Source organism: Cololabis saira, chromosome 5, assembly GCF_033807715.1.
Source record: "Cololabis saira isolate AMF1-May2022 chromosome 5, fColSai1.1, whole genome shotgun sequence".
Taxonomy (NCBI): Eukaryota; Metazoa; Chordata; class Actinopteri; order Beloniformes; family Belonidae; genus Cololabis; species Cololabis saira.
In genome coordinates this window covers 14,620,611-14,626,927 of record NC_084591.1, presented here as the reverse complement: position 1 = coordinate 14,626,927, position 6,317 = coordinate 14,620,611, and positions in this window count along the sequence as shown.

The window sequence follows — 6,317 nt, the reverse complement described above, 5'->3', positions numbered from 1 at the left end:
CGACAAGGCCGACCTCTCTCTGCTCGGCACGAAGTTGTGCCGGAAAGTATGCAGACTTCTGTTTGCTTCGCTTTTTTCCCCCAGTGTGAATCCTGGCTGTTTCCCAGAGGAGAGTGAATGTTTATATTGTTTTGTGGGGAAATCCAAGGTGGTGGGATTATTGCTCAAGGAAGTGAGAAGAAGTTGGAGGGAGGGTTTCAAGGATGTTTGCAGAGAGAGGGAGAGAGAGAGAGCGAGAGAATGTTTTGCTCAAATAACTGCAAGAGGTACGTCGAGATCTCACTTACACGATCTAAAAACTACACATTTATCCGGATTTATCTGGTTTTTAGGTAAAACCCAGCTGGTTAACTGGGTCATCTGAGACCTATGCTACTAAAACTATGCAGGACTGCACACAACTTCCCCACGTTCTGGCCCTTGCCCACTTGAAGCCCTCATTGGTCCCATATCTGTGATGTCCCATTTGTGGTAATATTGAAATCATATGGGAACCACCAGTACTCGAGTTGTAAAAAGAATTCAGGGGGGATGGTGGATTTTATCATATGGGGACAGATAATTTGTGCTGATTACAAATAATATAATATATTACAAATAATAGCAGTGACCAAAACACCTGCAGAAATACTGCAGGAATGACATAGCAGCAGTTAAATGCAGCCTTCTGTAAGCTTTAAATATCCACTGGGCTTACATCAAATACATCAAAACACAAAAATAAAGAACAGTTTTCTGACCTTATCAATATGCCTCTGTCCTTCACAGGATAAGTAATAATGGATCACTGCAAAAACTCAAAATCTTAACAAGAATATTTGTCTTATATCTAGTTAAAATGTCTCATTTTAGTAAAAAAAAATCTCATTACACTTAAAACAAGAATCATCACTGGAAAAAAACAACAATTTTCACCTGTTTCAAGTAGATTTTCACTTGAAATAAGTAGAAAAATCTACCAGTGGAACAAGATTTTTTTTGCTTGTAATAAGAAGATAAAATCTTGTCCCAGTGGCAGATGTTCCTACTTATTTGAAGTGAAAATTTACTTGAAACAGGTGAAAATGGTCAAATAAGTTATTTTTCTGGTGATGACTCTAAATGTTGAAATAGCAGTAAAACCACATTCATTGATGAAACTACATAAGGTATGGAAAGGGGGGATGACAGTTTTACAGGGGGGATGATTTTGACCGTTTTTATTTCAGGGGGGATGCCATCCCCCCTCATCCCCCCTCAACTCGAATACTGGGAACCACACCATTTGCCCGTTTCGAGCCCAGTGTTAACCGATATAGGGCCCTCGTGGACCTGCTGAATGGGTTTCACTTCTCTGTCTGTTTCTGCGTTACGTCTCATTTTTTACTCGTTGTGTCAGCTGTGTTCAGGGAGGATGGATGTGTCCTCGCTGAGTACCCACACCTGCAGTTGACCAGAGCTCAGCTTTAATTACCGGGTCCAGGCGGTCATCCTTTGCTGGGTGATTCTGTCTCCCAACAGGTTCAGGTCCTGTGGCCAACCCAATTTCTAAAAGGCTTAATTCTTGGAGATTAACGCTTTGTTGTGTTTTTTCCCTTCTGTGTGGACTCCAGTGGTCTCGGATGCCAGTCCTGCCCAGCTACCGGTTATCCTCTGATTCCCGACATCAGGTCTGGATTTGCCCATCCAGGCCTTCCTTGTCTCATCTGCACTCCCATCCTGCTCTCCTCATCTCAGTGGATTGCAAATTGGATATAATTCTCTGTTTTGATTCTGCTCTGTCCGTCCATCTGCTTGCTCTAATTACCTGTCATCCTTCTCAACTCCTTCTGACTGTGTTGTTCTGCTCCCAATTAAAAACATAGCCATGGATGAGTTCCAGTAAAAGGTATTGTTTCGGGCTTTTTCACTGGTTGGTCACTACAGTTGGACTTCATCGTGAGCCAGAGGCTGCAAAAATAAAACTAGAACATGTTGGAGGTGTTTTGAGCTTTAAGCTGAGATAAAAGCTTTAACACAAAAACAAACTCTCCAACCCAGTTTCAACATGGGAGAACAATCATGGTGTCAGAAAATGATTGATATCTGTGGTGCAAGCACATAGATAATTAATGAATGAATGAATTTTTATTTCGAACATGTATAAAGAAAAAAAAGAAAAAGAAAATAAAAAGTAACATCTTCATATTCACATAATTAATTACTGTAGTTAGTTCAAAGCCTAAGATGCAAATAACATCCCCAAGTTTTGGGGCTGTTATTTTGAGCATTAAACACAAATCTTGTATCAATGTAATAAGATGAAATGTTTTGATTACGGTAACTTTTGATTATTTTTGTCAAATGATTTTAATGGACATGGTAAAATACAGTAAATTTAACTAATATTTATGCCTTCAGAAAAGATATTTGTAACCTGCACAAGACAAGTGTGGAGACAGACTGTCCTGTAAGTAGACGCATTCATGCATCTGTGAAAGTTATACATCTTAATAATTATCCAAAAAATCCTGTGAGTTGCCTAAAAGCTAATTACAACAGGTATTTTTTTTAAAATCTTTATTAATTTTGTCCTTTTTTTTAAAATCCAAGTAGCAGAAATGTCAGTGCTGCATTTTCCCCTAAACTAGTAGATGAAGAGTTGGTTGACACTTACTGTTGGGGATTTGGTGTTATACCCTGAAATTAGATGTTTGTATAAAGTAAAGGAAATTGAATTTGTTAATGTGCCATGATTGTACTTGAGGCGAAGATTCTATTCTAGGAACTGTGGTGTGCCAAGTGCACAGGTCTGATACTGAAGAGGCCACCTGATACAAAGGCCCCAAAGCAGTTAAAGAAATTAAGACATTTAGTGACATATATTTTTACTTTCTTGAATGGCACTTCTCAAGTTGCAGCCCGTTTCTTTCTGCTTTAGATTTTTCGCTGATCTTTCATTGTTTTCATGCTTTGATTTTTACATTAAAATTTTTCCATGTGGGTTTTGTTGCCATTCTGCCTGCAGGAATTCTACTGGGAATTCTGGCACTTTTTAATTTTCGTTATCATGATAAATATGGCAAAGGCAGATATTTTGAGCTTTTCAAAGACCAGCTAATAATCTGGAAAAAACAACAAAAAAAGAAATAAATGAAACTAATCAAACTCAAGTGCAGATGAGATGAAAATGACAGGTCAAGGATGTAGAATAAGGAAACAAATGAAGAGTTAAAAAAAGAGGTTATTGACCATTTTATTCTTGATCACCATGGTGTGTGTAAAATCCCTGGGAGGAGGGATGAATGAGCTTGTTGGTAGGAGGCAGAAGGACCATTGTGTTTTTCAGGACATGGCTTCAGGAGAGTGTTCTGGACCACAGCATCTTTATACTATTTTGGACAATACAAGTGAAGATTTCAGACAGCCTGACAGAAGTGGGGCAGCAGTGGAGCAGTGCTTCTTAAAAACAGGTGATGTAGCTCCGGAAACGTATCTGTAAAGGAGCACCTCTGCAGCTGAGAGGTTGAATCGCTCACTCTGAATTATCTGAGTTATCTGTTACCTGCCAATGCTGCATGTGACATCATCACAACAGTTGTTGCCAGGCGACAAACACAACACTAAAGCATTCGCGATGAACATCTATCTGACAGTTTCTCAACTCTTATATATTTTAAATTGCACAAGTAGAATATAGTTTCCCTTTGGGGGTGAATAAGGTATTGTTCAATTTAACTAAATTCAGTATATACTTTATATAAAATGAAAGAAGTAATTTAGTTAGACAGCCTACTGCAAATCTCAATTGTATTAATAAATATGTCAAGATATCCCAAAATGGCCTTTTTGGAAAGTCCATCTCAAAATTTCTCCCCATAAACCTCTATAGTCACTCCCTTATGTCAGTGGTTATTAATTAAGATATTAAATGGTGGGATGTTAGAGAACAGGTGGTCAGAGGGTTCAGGCTGTCACTACACAAATCCAAAAAGACTTTAAAATGTAATATTTTACTAGTGATTTATTATTTTCATCCATCGATCCATCATCTACAGTATATCCAGTTACTCTACTTTGGGGGACAAGGATTGTGGGAGGAAGCCAGCGTACCTGGAGAAAACTCACCCAAGCACAGAACAGCCCCTGTCGGGATTCAAACCAAAAACCTTCTTGCTGTGAGGCAACAGTACCAGAGACCATAACTCATTTATTTTACCACTGTGCTCGATCTCTCAATTTCTGGTCTCAATTTGAACAATATATAGTGTGTAAAATCCAGATAAACATCTCAATTGACTGTAGTGTGATATTTTATTTTGTCCATGAAGAAAATTACATCACTTTTATTATAAACCTCTTCATTCTATATGGCAAATTTCACATACACAAATCTAATTACTCCAAAACTCCACCCCACTTTGAAGGTTTCTTACTTGAGTTTAAAGAGTATATTAAATCCCTTAAACCTATTGACACCAAACAAAGTATAACATGCACTGATATATACGAATTCCAGTTAAATATATATATGGCGCACTTGTCTGATGTTCTTTGTATATAACCTAATAACTGAATAATTTCAAATTGCAGTTCCTCTACTGACCACAGGGGGCTGACTCCAAAAGCTAGTAATGTGTATGATTAATCTTACACTTTTGTTAGAATTCCACATATGATACCAAATCTTAGATACCAAATCTATTCAAATACACCTTATTGGAATCATAATCAGCTTCATTGGCCAAGTATATTCACACATACAAAGAATGTGGGTTTTCTTAACACTCACTCTGGTGTGATATATAGGAGAGGCGTTAATATAACCCAGTGGCCACAGAGGAGGGCTGGGGTCTGGAGGATCCAGGTTCAAGCCCCTGGATTGCAACTGACCACTTTGGTCCCCTGAGCAAGGCCCTTAACCCCTACTTCTCCCTGGGCGCTATACAAAAATGGCAGCCCACTGCTCCTAGTTTGACTAGAGATGGGTTAAATGCAGAGGAAGAATTTCCCCATTTTCTATACCTGCTTTATCCTTTGACACACTCACGCCTATGGGCAATTTAGAATCATCAATTAACCTACTATGCATGTTTTTGGACTGTGGGAGGAAGCCGGAGTACCTGGAGGAAACCCACGCAAGCACGGGGAGAACATACAAACTATAGTTACTGAGACACATTCATTTAAATAGTGCATTTTGACCAAAACTTTCAATGTTTACCAAGCAAAAAACAAGTCTACCCGAGTAGGGTTTAAAAGCACAGTTTTTCACATGTACATTTCTCGGAGTAATGTAAACTCTAGTTTATTAGAGTCAGTAGTCATAGCTGCAGCTATAGAACAAGACTATAATAGTTAGTCTCAAACATAGCTTTGTGGTAGATATGCTGCTATAGGCCTCTGCTGCAGGGGGGCACCGACATGATCCACTGGGCGGTGCCTCTCACCCTTCTTCTCCTCTCCTCTTCCCTTCCTCTCTTCTCCTTTTCCATTTTTATTTATTATAAGTATCTTATAGCCATCATTTTGTCCATCAATCCTGTAGTTTCTTGTGCTGCCCCCCTTTTTTCTTTTTTGTGCATGTTTGCAGGCCGGAGCTTCAGGAGCTGCATGCTGGCCTGCCAGTTTATTCTATTCTATTCTATTCTGGGTCCCTGGAAAGCGCCTAGAGACAACTTTTGTTGTATTAGACCAGTGGTCCTCAACCTTTTTTTCAGTGCTGTACCCCCTGTGAAATATTTTTTCAGCCAAGTACCCCCTAACCAGCGCAAAGCACTTTTGGTTGTAAAAAAAAAGACCTAAAACAGAGCACTGTGAGTGTGCAATCAGTTACTGATTTATTAAACATAAAAATATTGCTGCTACGCTTCAACCACGACTCCATCGTTGGTCCAAGTGATTGACAGGTGAAGCCAGGTGGCATTTGACAGGTTACAGTAGGTGGAATCATCCTGGTGTGGGGGATACTCTGGGGTTTTAGGATAACAAGTTGAATAGCATACTCCTGAAGATAAAATTCATTTTATGAATTTAGACTTATATTTTCCTCAATTATTTATGAAATAATTATTTTTAAAGGATTTTTGCATGGATGCTACTTTTTAAATATATGTATATTTTAAAATCTCACGTACCCCCTGGAGTGTCTTCACGTACCCCCAGGGGTATGAGAACCACTGTATTAGACGCTACACAAATAAAATTGAATTGAATTGAGTATATTATTTCGTCCAGCAGGGGCCGCTGCAGTGCGTCTTTGTTGGACAGTTCCCCCTCTTCGCCGCTAGATGGTGCTGTTTCGCCGCCGAAGCCTCGGCGCCTCGGCGTGTTCGGTGGCAGAAGGCAGCGTCAGCTGG